General features: G+C 37.4%; 1 long non-coding RNA gene across 1 annotated transcript; it reads right to left on the bottom strand.

Moving 5' to 3' along the window:
- Positions 1-4,730: 4,730 nt before the first annotated feature.
- Positions 4,731-6,135, bottom strand: LOC145952843 (uncharacterized). The gene is made up of 3 exons (XR_014430333.1): positions 5,834-6,135; positions 5,494-5,541; positions 4,731-5,274 (listed from the first exon to the last, which is right to left on the bottom strand). It is a non-coding gene; the product is annotated as an uncharacterized LOC145952843 (long non-coding RNA).
- Positions 6,136-14,429: the final 8,294 nt, after the last annotated feature.

Here is a 14,429-nt window from a genome sequence, read left to right as displayed (position 1 = left end):
CCGAACCCAATTCTGGTTATCAAGGCCATTATTAAATCTTTAAAAACCTTTTCTTTTTCCAATATTTTGAGTAAAACATTGGTGGCGACTCCATGAACCTATTTTCAAAACCATTAATTAAGGATTAGTCTGGTGTCCGAGCATTCCTTAATTGATGAGATTTTCAAAAGGATGTTTAAACCATAGGTCACGAGATCAGAATTTTCGGGTTGCGATAGTCGCCATTAGGGAAGTTTAAAGATGGTCAAGCCCATATAAATGATGAAGTTAATAAAATAAGAATAATAATTTAAATATTTTTCACCTTTACTTTGCTTGTTTTATTTGTTTGTCTTTAATATTTGTTTTCCTGTTTAAATTCTGCACTTATTTGAATAAAAATTGTACACAAACATTTGCACACAACAGTTCTCCCTACACCCGGGGGCATGAGGGTATTAAACATAGAGAGTGGTTGACGTACGACCGGCCCAAGTTTGGCTTTGGAGCCTGCGAACCTTGTCAGAAATCACACTCAAGGTGATAACCGGTTATTCTAGCTCGAAATATTGTGACAGACCTTAGAGTTTGCCAGGTGACAACGATAGAGATACTGGGTCCCTATAATGGGGGCACCTTGGGGGCCTTGAGACTATTGAGATTAGAACCGTCCTATATAATGCACTTTTCTCGACAGGAACCACAGACTAAGGATTTGAACATGATTGTTCGTGGGTGTACGTTGATTGAGCATGTGTGTGTGCATTTATTTGTATTATTTTGTTCTAATAAGATGGATTGGAATTTTAAAATAAGCAAACAAATAATAAAGAAATAAAATAATAATAATAATAATAATTTTATACCCCTTTGTACATTCTTAGGTTAGCATTTCATTAACATCATATAGGTAGTTTCCTTTTTCTAAAAAAAAAATGAATAAAAATAATCTCATCTCCAGCATTATTCCCCTTTAGATAATAGAAACATGATAAAGATTAGGCAAAAAAAATGACATACATTCTACATTAGCTCATTAATTTCATTCATTTTATTTTATTAGCTAAGGAGGATTAGGTTGCAGTACGTATAAAATGTTAAGAAAAGTGAATGCTCTAATATACGACAATATCTGCGCTATAAAGAAAAGCCCAAATCAATTTTTAAAAAATACTATGGTGGGCCCTTGCTTCGATATGTTTGTTAAAGTAAGTCTTCTTAGAACCTAATATAGATTCTTGTTTAATACTGTCAAAACCTATTTAAGTATTCACAGATAAACAAATCAATGAGACTGATACTTATTTTTCTCAACTTTCTCTACATCCTGCATTACATTTATTTAGAACATATCCCTCTTTGTAAAAGAATAAATGAGAATAAAAAGGGAAATTAACATATGTGCGTTAGTCGAAAGTAATGGGATATAAGCCATGCATAAAGAGTTTTCAACACGCCAACTCCTGCCCAAAGAAGATAAATTCGTGTCGTGCAACTCTGAAATCTAAGCGGAATAGGAGAAATGACTAGGAATGGATGGATCCACACTCCTAATGAGTTGCAAGCTAATAAAGAGAACCTGAGGAGGAGGAATCCCTCAAACACTAAGGCAAAGTGAATAGAGCTTTCTTGAAAGATTATTTCAACAAGAGAGAAGCATTGCTTGTTAAGAAGCTGCTAGAATGAAAACCCGCAAAGGGAATTCTAGGAAAAATAAAAAATAAAAATAAAAGCGATGTTTGTTTGAGTTGAAAATCGAAAGATAGCTTGAATGTTCCTCTTGAGAAGCAAGACCCCATGGAAAGCTCTATCATCGCTTCTACCCATTCCTACTTCTTAGGAAAGTCTCAAGATATGAGTTGACAACACCTTCATGAGAGAAGAAGCCAAATGACCTCCCTCTACACAAGATCTTCTAAAGTGCCACATCCAAGCAAGTGTAGGACTAGCCCTACAGTCAGAAAACCTAGGCTTCTCACCTCTCTCTACTTCTTTATGTATGAATCACGAACTCGGGGCATGCCCGGGCCCTCGAGCTACATTAAATGGGCACGTGTAAATTGAAAATTCTATTTTAATGCCATACACTTTTCTACTCCATTTCTCTTCTCCCTTTTATCTACTCTAAGCCTCGTCAAAAAACCTTAAATGAACAAGTACATTTGAAATAAGGACGTCATTAGAAACAATGGCTTAATACATGTAGACACCCAATTTCGTCCAGACCAACAAAAGCAATGAAATGGACGTCTATCATCAAAGAAATGGAGCTCCCAAGCATGGAAATAACAAGACATGACATCAGAAGGATAAAAGCCCAAATAAGCTGGTTTTAGTAGCCCGAAACAGGCTGTTCCAAAACTGGAACGGCCCGTTCCAATTTACAAAAAGGGCCTAAAACCCTAGTTTGGAATGGGTCATTCCTAAATTGGAACGGGTTGTTCCAAGCTCTTAAAAAAAGGGCTAAAACCTACGTTTGGAACGGGCCGTTCCCAAATTGGAACGACCCGTTCCAAGTGACAAAAAAGGCCTCAAATCTTAATTTGGAACAGGCCATTCCAGCATAGCAATTATGTGTTAAACGCACCTTTGGAACGGGCCGTTCTGGTTTTAGAACGAGTCGTTCCAATATAAGAAATTAACACACAACGTTCGGATCTAGAACAGGCCGTTCCGAATCCGGAACGGGCCGTTCTGGCCCCTATTCTGATGCCTATAAATAGACAGCTTGGGCACAGTTCTCAGGGCCACAAAATTTCGTCCAAGACTCCTTAGAACTCGAAATTTCTCTCTCTCTCCCTCCTATTGTATTTCTTGAGATTTGTGAGACATATTGTAGTGTGCAAGGTTGCCATAAAGCACCTTCTCCATATTTGAAGATTCAATAGAGCTCGTTCAAGAGGTATTTCAATCAATCTTCTTCTATATCTTTTATTTCTCATCTTTATCTCTATCTTTTATTTATAACAAACGCAATCATGTAGATATTTTAGGGTTAGTCGTATAATTTAAATTTTAAATATGGAAATAAATATTAATAAAAGGGATTCAATATTTAATTTATTAATTCTTATCATGTTAATTTCATCATAGGGTACCGATTGAGGGCGCTGTAGGGGTGCTTAATACCTTCCCTACACGTAACCGACCCCGAACCCAATTCTGGTTATCAAGACCATTGTTAGATTTTTAAAAAACTTTTCTTTTTGCAATGTTTTGAGTAAAATATTGGTGGCGACTCCATGAACATATTTTCAAAACCATTAATTAAGAATTAGTCTGGTGTCTGGGCATTTCTTAATTAATGAGACTTTTAAAAGGATGTCTAAACCATATGTCGCGAGATCGAAAATTTTTAGGTTGCGACAGATGGCGACTCCACTAGAGACATTTTAAGAGGGTCAGGCCCATATAAATGATGAAGTTAATAAAATAAAAATAATAATTTAAATATTTTTCCCCTTTACTTTGTTTGTTTTATTTATTTGGCTTTAATATTTGTTTGACTGTTTAAATTCTGCATCTTTTTGCATAAAAATTATACACAAATATTTGCACACAACAGTTCCCCCTACACCCGGGGGCATGAGGGTATTGAACATAGGGAGTGGTTGACGTACGACCGGCCCAAGTTTGGCCTTGGAGCCTGCAAGCCTCACTACTACAAAATGCATATTTTACATCGGTTCTTTAAAGTCATCTACATCGGTTCTAAAACCGATGTAGAATAGAGCGACGTAGAAAAGGAGTACATTTTTACATCGGTTCTCTGAAGAACCGATGTAGATTGCATTTTTTTTTAAAAAAAATATCATGCTTATTTTTGGATTATTTCTGATTACCTGTAATTAAATACAAATGTATGCACTAGACTAGAGCCTATGTTAATGTTTATAAGCAAAAGTATTTGATCATGAAGAGAAGCCACAGCCAAGTTACCTACATATGATGCCAAAGTTCATATCAAAATTAGACTAGATATGACTTGTATTAAATTATATAAAGCTACCATGCAAACTAATTCTTGCCAGTTATGGTGTGTATCAAATACCAAATGGAAGTTACAAAAAAGTATAGGAAATAAACTTTTTGCAATAGACAATGATAAGGTAGTATTTTAATTAAGGAATTGAAGCAATAAATTTGGAAGTAATGGCAATGCAATTGCGTCAATTAAAATATAGCAGCGCAATTCTAAGGCCAGTTTGGATAAACACCACGGTAGGCAATTATAGAAAAAGAAAATAAAGTAAACTAAGGAGACAAAATTCATCAAACTTCTTGCAGAAGTTAAAATCAACCTATACACGTAAATTTTTTTAGAAGTTCCTTTGTCTAACTTGACTTAAAATCATGAACCATTAAAAAGCTCTCCCAAGTTAGACACGAACCTAAACTTTAGCCCTAGTGATTAATAGTTGATTTTGGCATTTTTTTAGTTTGTTGCGCTAGGCAAAATCAGGCCAACTGTACTAGGTCAGGCCAAAATAAGTTTGTGTCAATTTTGTTAGCCCCAAAACAAGCTCATTTCATTGTTCTTTTTGGGCCAATCAATTGAAGATTGGTTCAAATTTGACACTCTTATTGATACTACTATAATCAACAAGACTATTTCAATATTGTTATTTCAAACAACAGTATTTTCTGAAAAGAATGTAATGCGATTGTAATAAACCTAGTCACATACCTCTTTTATCAACTTTTTGTAAGTTTGAGTAAGACCAAGCTCTCTCACCAAGATAACTTCTCAGTTGACCCAGCTTTACTGAGCAGAACTGAACAATAATATACACGCAAATTCTGCTGTCAGATATCTCTGGAGGAACAAAATTCCTTACTGATTTACATCTCTGTAGTTAATAATCCAATAGAAAGAATCTTATTAAAGTTGAACAAAGTAAAAAAAAAAATAAAAGAAAGCACAATCAATAGTTTTTTTTTTTCATGTGGAAGGAGGGGCTTAAACTTTGACTGTGTCAAAACACATTTCACCCTTCACTTTCCCCCCTTGATTTTGAGGTTGCTCATTCCAACATTCACAGCAGATTCATTTTCCTCTTCATTGGGACATTTCAGCCATGGGTGTTGCAGGCACTGTCTTGCAGTTGGTCGCTTCTCCGGTGAAAAATCAAAGAGTGGTAAAAGAAATTTTGAAAACTCTTGAGCATCATTCACTGAGAATTTATATTTATCAATTAGTAATTTGTCAAGTGGAAAGAATTTTAGCCTTCTAATCCTTTTTAGATCCCCATGCCTATCAAAGAAATCCTTGGATAGAGCTCCACCAGTAGCAATCTGCAACCCACAAGCATTAGATTAGTGGCATGCTTGCTTGCACCTCGAAGTGCACATTGACGTGAATCCAAGAAGCAACTAATAGTTGGTTTAAGGTTATTTTTGACCCAATTTTGCTCTTAACGTGGATCCTTAATGAGGAAGCAAACAAGCACTAGATAGGCTAGAATAGCTCTTAATTCAACAAATAATATAAACAAGCAGTGGAAGTGTACTCACCTTCCGAGCCATCTTTCCAAGGAGTTCCATCATCAGGGCAAGGTGATCCTGAAATCAAAACAATGCAGAGTTTATTATTAGTTTAACAAAAAAAACGTTTCTATTTCCTATATCCACTAGTAATTACAAAAAAGATGTCAATTTGTTTTCACTTTAATTCATATTTTTCAAAAAAAAATTCACAAAAAAAGAATTGAAAATATGGTAATATTTTGGTAATTATTAGTAAAAACAGAAAATAGAAGCATCAAACATTTTCCATAGCCAAACAGATCCTTAGTTAACACAGATGAGGCACACGTCACGCAAAATATAAACAAACAACAAACACTAACTAAACCTGAGGAACATGATCGCACGACCGAGGAACAATTGCTCCCCCAAGTCCCGGCCGGCACGGAACCTGCTTCCCCTTCTTACAATTCTTACACACCAGAGTAACATAAGTAGCCTTTGCCTTAGTCCTGGATGCAGCAATAGTAATCCCAGAAATTTTAACAAGCTTCGATATATATTGAGCCTGTGAAAAAAAAAAAGCATCGCTATGACATCCGCTAATTAAATACTAAGAATTCCTAATTACCAACTACAAAACTTACCAAATTGAAACGAAAACTATCACATTAATGAAAACACAAATATCATAATCGAACTCTAAATTAGATCAAACTCACTTACCCCGAGTGATCTCATCGACACTGAATCCTCCTTGGAAGTGAGCAAAATCTGAACATCACCAGGCAATGGATCCTCCATATCTCCAGCGTCCCCAGCCACCTTCGTCTTCAAACTCACGAGAACCTGTGCCGCCGCGGTTTCGAACTGAAAATGCAAAATAAACAAAATGTTATAACCGGAAACGACGATGATTGTAAAGAGTGAGAGTGAGAGAGAGAGAGTACGAGTGGAAGGATATCGGCGTGGGAAGAGCGGAGTTAGGCGGGAAAGTCAGAGTCGAAGGTATCGAGATCTCCGATATCGATGAGAAGGAACTTAGGATTATCAAGGAGGCTCTCTCTGTAAGGGAATACGTTGTTGGCGGTCTCGAAGTTTCGGATGAAAAATGAAGAAACGGGATTTAGGGTTCCACCACATCGCTTGCGCAAAATTCTTTGCACGAGAAGATGATGCTTCAAGAAAGGGATCTTCGGGGGGAAATGGCTTGCGCAGCTCACCAAACAAAGGAAACAAGATGCTTCGAGAGAGGGTTCTTCGTGGGGAAATGGCGATTCAACAATGGCTGGGTCGCGCACACTCTGTACGTGCTGAACAAGATGCTTGAACGGAATGTTTTCCTGGAGAAAGGGCTTCCACGCGAGGTAGGGTATTGGTCTCCATACTACATCGGTTCTTTTCAAAACCGACGTAAATTTTATTGTAAATATTTACAAAATTACCACCGCGCATTTAAATCTACATCGGTCCAATTAAAACCGATGTAAAATGCTCAATAATTACATCGGTTTTATACATAACCGATGTAAATTTGCTTTACATTCAACTCATATTTACGAATATGCCACCGCATCCAATTTTTACATCGGTTCTACCTAAACCGATGTAAAATTGACGATGTTAAATAGTATTTTTCTAGTAGTGCCTTGTCGGAAATCACATTTAAGGTGATAACCGGTTACTCTAGCCCGAAATACTACGACAGACCTTAGAGTCTGTTAGCTGACGGCGAAAGAGATACTGGGTCCCTATAATGGGGGCACCTTGGGGACTTCAAGACCAGTGAGATTAGAACCATCCTACACAACACACTTTTCTTACAGGGACCATAGACCAAAGATTTGAACATGATCGTTCGTGGGTGTACGTTGATTGAACATGTGTGTGTGCATTTGTTTGTATTATTTTGTTCTAATAAGATGGATTGGAATTTTAAAATACACAAACAGATAATAAAAATAATAAAAATAAAAATTTTATACTCCTTTGTACATTCTTAGGTTAGTATTCCATTAACGTCATATAGGTAGTTTCTTTTTTTTAAAAAAAAATGAATAAAAGAAATCTCATCTCCATCATGCATCATTCCCCTTTAGATAATAGAAACATGATAAAGATTAGGAAAAAAAATGACATGCATTCTAGATTAGCTCATTAATTTCATTCATTTTATTTTATTAGCTAAGGAGGATTAGGTTGCAGTACGTATAGAAAGTTAAGAAAAGTGAATGCTCTAATATACGACAGTATCTACGCTATAAAGAAAAGCCCAAATCAATTTTTAAAAAATATTATGGTTGGGTCCTTGCTTTGATATGTTTATTGAAGTAAGTCTTCTTAGAATCTAATATAGATTCTTGCTTAATACTGTCAAAATCTATTTGAGCATTCACAAATAAACAAATCAATGAAACTGATATTTATTATTCTCAACTTTCTCTACATTCTGCATTACATTCATTTAGAACATATCCCTCCTTGTAAAAGAATAAATGAGAATAAAAAGGGAAATTAACCTATGTGCGTTAATCGGAAGTAATGGAAGCAAGCCATGCATAAAGAGTTGAGGGTAAAGAACTCCACAATCATTGAGACGCCAACTCTTGCCCTAAGAGGATAAAGTCGTGTCGTGCAACCGTGAAATCCAAGTGGAATGGAAAAATGACTAGGAATGGATGGATCCACACTCCTAACGAGTTGCAAGCTAATAAAGAGAACCTGAGGAGGGCAAATCCCTCAAACACTAAGGCAAAGTGAATGGAGCTTTCTTGAAAGATGATTTCAACAAGAGAGAAGCATTGCTTATTAAGAAGCTGCTATAATGAAAACCCGCAAAGGCCATTCTAGTCAAGAAAAAAAAGAGTAATGTTTGTTCGAGCTGATATCGAGAGACAGCCTGAATGTTCCTCTTGAAAAGCAAGGCTCCATGGAAAACTCTATCATCGCTTCTACCCATTCCTACTTCTTATGAAAGGCTCAGGATATGGGTTGACAACACCTTCATGAGAGAAGAAGCCAAAAGACCTCCCTCTACAGGAGAACTTCTGAAGTGTCATATCTAAGCAAGTGTAGGACTAGCCCTACAGTCAGACAACCTAGGCCTCTCTAAGGGCCAACCTCCCTCTACTTCTTTGTGTATGAATCACGAACTCGGGGCATGCCCGGGCCCTCGAGCTACATTAAATGGGCACATGTAAATTAAAAATTCTTTTTTAATGCCATACACTTTTCTACTTCATTTCTCTTCTCTCTTTTATCTACTCTAAGACTCGTCAACAAACCTTAAATGAACAAGTACATTTGAAATAAGGACATCATTAGAAACAATGACTTAATAAGCAATAAGGAACACATAAAGATCAATCAAATTGGGCATGACTTGTGGATAAAAGTCCAAGTGAAATCAGTGCAAGGGGCACCCCCCTTTTATTAAAGGAATTAAAGATGATCACAAGTGTTGCAAAGACAAAAGCCCCGCAAGAAACTCATTGAGAGGGCAACACAAAGATTAGGGCAAGGTCCGCTAGGAGACCCATAAACAAAAAGGGTAGCCTAGGCAAAAACTGAGGATCGAAAAGAAAATGTCCGCTAGGGAACACATCTCAAGTAACATAGGTAAAAGTTAGGACAAAGCAACATCCCGAGCTGAAAACCAAAAGGTGGCTCGAGAAGATCATTTAATCAATATGCAATTCCAAGTCATCTCTTAACTTTGAAGGAAATAATAAGCTAATGCGGAAAATGATTTCCTCACTTTGAATGTGCTTGTTTATCAGCCTAAACCACTAGCCTACCTCGGCCAGCCATTCTTCTATAAACCATTTTTTGAAAAAAAATCCTTTCTAACAAAACTTTTACAAAATATATATATATATATATATATATATATATATATATATATATATGTATATATCCCCTTGCTCTCATTCCTCTTGACCTACATGGCATTAAGATAAATTTGAGAGATACATGGAATATGCACAGTGAACACTCACAAGGAAAAGATGGAGGTGTCCTAGAACAGAGTCTAGGTACACCTGATCTAAGGGCTAACATATCATATCCAATACAAGCAAGAGTGTCGAATTACACAAACCTCAGGTTCAAGAAGCAACACTGAATTTGACAAGGCTAAAGGCTAACAATCCATGTCATTGATCAATGCGCATGGATTAATTTCTTGAAAGTAAGAATAAATTTGCATTTTAAGCATTAGCATAGAAGCATCATTGCATAACATGCATATGGCCCAAGTGTGCATAAAAGCGTATAAGCTCAAAAACAAAAAAAAAATTGAAAAAAAAAACCAATCCATTTCTGCTTTGCATTTTCTTTTGCATTCTTGCATTTCTTTGTGTGTGTATATCCATCACTTGCTGGAGGAATCAAGAGGCCGAAGCACTCATAAAAAAGGATCATCAACTATACAATGCCTTAAGAGCCGAGATCATGTCAAAAAGCATAGCTCTAACAAGGGCATTCCATACAAGTGGTTTCATATAGCCTCCAAGAAAAAAGACACATCAATAGCAAGACGGGATAGAACCGAAGTCGATTGAATAAGCAAGCCTAGAAGCATGAAGAGGCCATCACGCCTTACTTCTTCACCAAATGAAAGATGATCCAAGAGAATGCTAGACTAGGAATGGTTTCCTCACCAAAGCCAGGAGTGGCTTCCAAAATAATACTCCTCAATAAAGATCCAGCAAATAACATCATGATGGGATGGGATCCCTCTACCAATGATGACAACAAAAGATAAAATAGGAAAAGGCAAGCTTCGTACATGTTGAAAAATTCGAAGCATTTAGAAAAATAGCAGAAAAAGGCAAGCTTCAAATATCAAGAAGCCGAAGCTAAGCAAAAAATGAAATTCAAAAAAAAAAAAAAAACCTATCACAAGCAGACACCTGGAGAGGCATCACAATACTCACATGGCAGGGGCAACACTAGAATTCCTGTGACCCATCTCTGCCCACCAACACAGGGGCACATCAAGTATATCTTGTCCATCCTCCTTGGGACAGTTTCCATCACAAGTCAACAACGAGGGTACTGTCGAGTTCCTCGAAGTCAAAATCGGGACTGTCGTCGAGCTCTCACCATAGGTCGACTGAAGCCTTAAAATCAGTCAAGCTTGATCAAGAGCTGCCATCGAACTGCTCAAATCAGTGAATGACAACGAGGGTACCGCCGAGTTCCTCGAAGTCAAAATTGCGACTGCCGCCGAGCTCCCACCATAGGCCGACTGAAGCCTTAAAATCAGTCTAGCTTGATTGAGAACCGCCATCGAGCTGCCTCTCAAATTAGTGAATGACAACAAGGGTACCGCCGAGTTCCTTGAAGTCGAAATCAGGATTGTCATCGAGCTCCCACCATAGGCCGACTGAAGCCTTAAAATCAGTCTAGCTTGATTGAGAATCGCCATTGAGCCGCCTCTCAAATTAGTGAATGACAATGAGGGTACCGCTGAGTTCCTTGAAGTCGAAATCAGGATTGCCATCGAGCTCCCACCATAGGTCGACTAAAGCCTTAAAATCAGTCCAACTTGATTGAGAATCGCCATCGAGCCGCCTCTCAAATCAGTGATTGACAACGAGGGTACCGCCAAGTTCCTCGAAGTCGAAATCAGGATTGCCGCCGAGCTCCCACCATAGGTCGGCTGAAGCCTTAAAATCATCCTAGCTTGATCGAGAGCCGACATCGAGACTCTCAAATCAATAAATGACAACAAGGGTACCGCCGAGTTCCTTGAAGTCAAAATTGGGACTGCCATCGAGCTCCCACCATGGGCCAGCTAAAGCCCCAAATATCAGTCCAGCCTGGAGAAGCTGAGCTCAGAATATACTCCTTCCTCAACAAGTTACAAATAAAGGAATACACTACCATGAAGCAAGCAGAAGTAGTAGGATGCATCGACATCAAATCCAGAAGCCTAGATGGTACAAGTTTACCATCCTTATCACCCGACGGAGCATATAAACCAACACTCAACTGCTCTTAGGGACAAGGATACAGGTAAACACCATCTACTCGAAGGAAATGGTGTGGGGGTGATAGTAATATTTTAGTATATCTTTCTTTATGTGTTTTTACCTTATTTGATTCTTTTTAGTAGCCTATATTCATGTTTTAGTTTAGATTTGCATTAGTGAATCATTTAGGAATTAGTTATAAATTTTACTAATTTTCTGTAAGAATTTCCTGTTTTGACACAGTTTCTTGTACAAGCCATATCTAGAGCTATTCAACTCAGAATTTGGCAAACTTGGTGTCCCTGTAAATATAAGACAGAGATCTACAATTCTCATGTTGGACGAGAAACCCAGTTTGGACATTTTCAGACCCAAAATCGTGCTTTAAAGTCGCGGCTCTGCACTGAATTGTTCAGCTTGTCATGAAACTGATTAGTTTAGTTAATTAGGCTTTTGAATTGTAATTAGTGGACTGGACCTTTGGTTTTAGACCCATTATTTTGTCTTTAAAAGCATGTAATGACTCAGGAGTTGGGACTTGGACAATTCATTTTTTTAGATTTTCAGATTTGAGATAACTTCCTCAAGAAGTTTCTCTCAAAAGTCTCTCTTCTCTCTTTAGAAACTTCTCATCTTCTCTCTCACTCTCTCTTTACACGAATCCTTTTCTCTCTCACGGAATTTCTTCTCTCAATTGGAATTTGCTGCAGCATGACAATGAGGCACGGCTAGTTCCTTAATCGGTTTAAGGTTTCAAGAATTACGGTAAATTTGAGTCTCTAATTTTACTGAACGAATTCTTTCTTCTTCTCCTCTTTTCTGTTTAGTTCAAATTCGGGTTTCATGATATTGAATCTTTGTTTTGATTCCTAATTGAAAATGAGAAGAATTTTCTGATTAGAAATCACCTAAATCCCTAATTCAATCGATTACTTTTCTTGGATTTTGTTGAAATTTGGAATGTGCGATTGTAGTTTCTGTTTTAATAAAATTCATAATCTAGATTTAGATTACACTGTTTGGATTAATTTCGGATTGAATTAGATGGGTTAAGAATTCGTATTTGTTGTGAACAATGATGATTATACCGTATGAATTGAAACCTTGAACCGAATTCCTATACAACTGAAATTTTGTGTTGATTTGATTTCTTTGCTTTCTTAATACTTTGCTCTAATTGTTTGCTGGAAAATCTTCCCCCCTGAGTTCTAAGTTGATTTACATGCATGATTAAATTCAAAATATAATGTGCTTGTGTCTTTGAGAGATGACCTAGGTTAAGTCCTCTATATTACATAAATTTGTTGAGGAACCTAGAATTGTTTGATAGTGATACGACCGAGCTATCAGGGGGCATCTACACTATTGAAGTAAAGGAGAAGATTTAGACACAGCAAGCGACATGGGGCATTCACATGGATCTTAAAGCCTAGATATTTTGGTTTACCATCCTTGACACCCAATAGAGCATACAACCCAACACTCAGTTGCTCCAGGGGGCAAGGATATAGGGAACACCGTCTACCCGAAGGAAACAACGTGAAGGTATCTATTGTTAAAACAAGAAGTGAAGATCCGAATTTTTACCTCACTATCACAAGAGAAACAATGGAGCATCTACTCGAAGACTGAAGATCAGTGTATAGTTTTTCACCCTTGTTACCCAATGGAGTACACAACCCAACACTCAGCTGCTCTAAAGGGTGAGGATACGAGCAAATACACTTATCCAAAGGAAACAATGTAGAAGTGCTAACACCAAAGAGACGAGGAGAAGACCCGGATGAAATTTCTATGTCTTTACTTGCCTTTAGAAAAGCAACACATAGCTATTCTAAAGGACAAGTAAAGAAGGGCATCTATAGACACCCAATTTCGTTCGGACCAACAAAAGTAATGAAATGGACGTCTATCATCAAAGAAATGGAGCTCCTAAGCATGGAAATAACAGGACATGACATCAGAAGGCTAAAAGCCCAAATAAGCTGGTTTTAGTAGCCCAGAACGGGTTGTTCCAAAACTGGAACGAGCCGTTCTAATTTACAAAAAGGGCCTAAAACCCTAGTTTGGAAAGGGTCGTTCCAAAATTGGAACGGGTCGTTCCAAGCTCTTAAAAAAAGGGCTAAAACCTACGTTTGGAACGGGTCGTTCCCAAATTGGAACGGGCCGTTCCAAGTGACAAAAAAGGCCTTAAATCTTAATTTGGAACAGGCCGTTCCAGCATAGCAATTATGTGTTAAATGCACCTTTGGAACGTGCCGTTCCGGTTTCAGAACGGGTCGTTCCAATATACGAAATTAACACACAACGTTCGGATCCAGAACGAGCCGTTCCGAATTTGGAATGGGCCGTTCTGGCCCCCATTCTGATGCCTATAAATAGACAGCTTGGGCACAATTCTCAAGGCCACAAAATTTCGTCCAAGACTCTTTAGAGCTCGAAATTTCTCTCTCTCTCCCTCCTATTGTATTTCTTGAGATTTGTGAGGCATATTGTAGTGTGAAAGGTTGTCATACAACACCTTCTCCATATTTGAAGATTCAATAGAGCTCGTTCAAGAGGTATTTCAATCAATCTTCTTCTATATCTTTTATTTCTCATCTTTATCTCTATCTTTTATTTATAACAAACGCAATCATGTAGACATTTTAGGGTTAGTCGTATAATTTAAATTTTAAATATGTAAATAAATATTAATAAAGGGGATTCAATATTTAATTTATTAATTATTATCATGTTAACTTCATCATAGGGTACTGATTGAGGGCGCTGTAGGGGTGCTTAATACCTTCCCTACACGTAACTGATCCTCGAACCCAATTCTGGTTATCAAGGCCATTGTTGGATCTTTAAAAACCTTTTCTTTTTCCAATGTTTTGAGTAAAATATTGGTGGCGACTCCATGAACATATTTTCAAAACCATTAATTAAAAAATAGTCTGGTGTCCGGGCATTTCTTAATTAATGAGACTTTTAAAAGGATGTCGAAACCATATGTCGGGAGAT

Source organism: Cajanus cajan, chromosome 10 (genome assembly GCF_000230855.2).
Source record: "Cajanus cajan strain Asha chromosome 10, NIPB_CcT2T_4, whole genome shotgun sequence".
Classification (NCBI taxonomy): Eukaryota; Viridiplantae; Streptophyta; class Magnoliopsida; order Fabales; family Fabaceae; genus Cajanus; species Cajanus cajan.
This window is presented reverse-complemented; position numbering and strand designations above follow the sequence as displayed.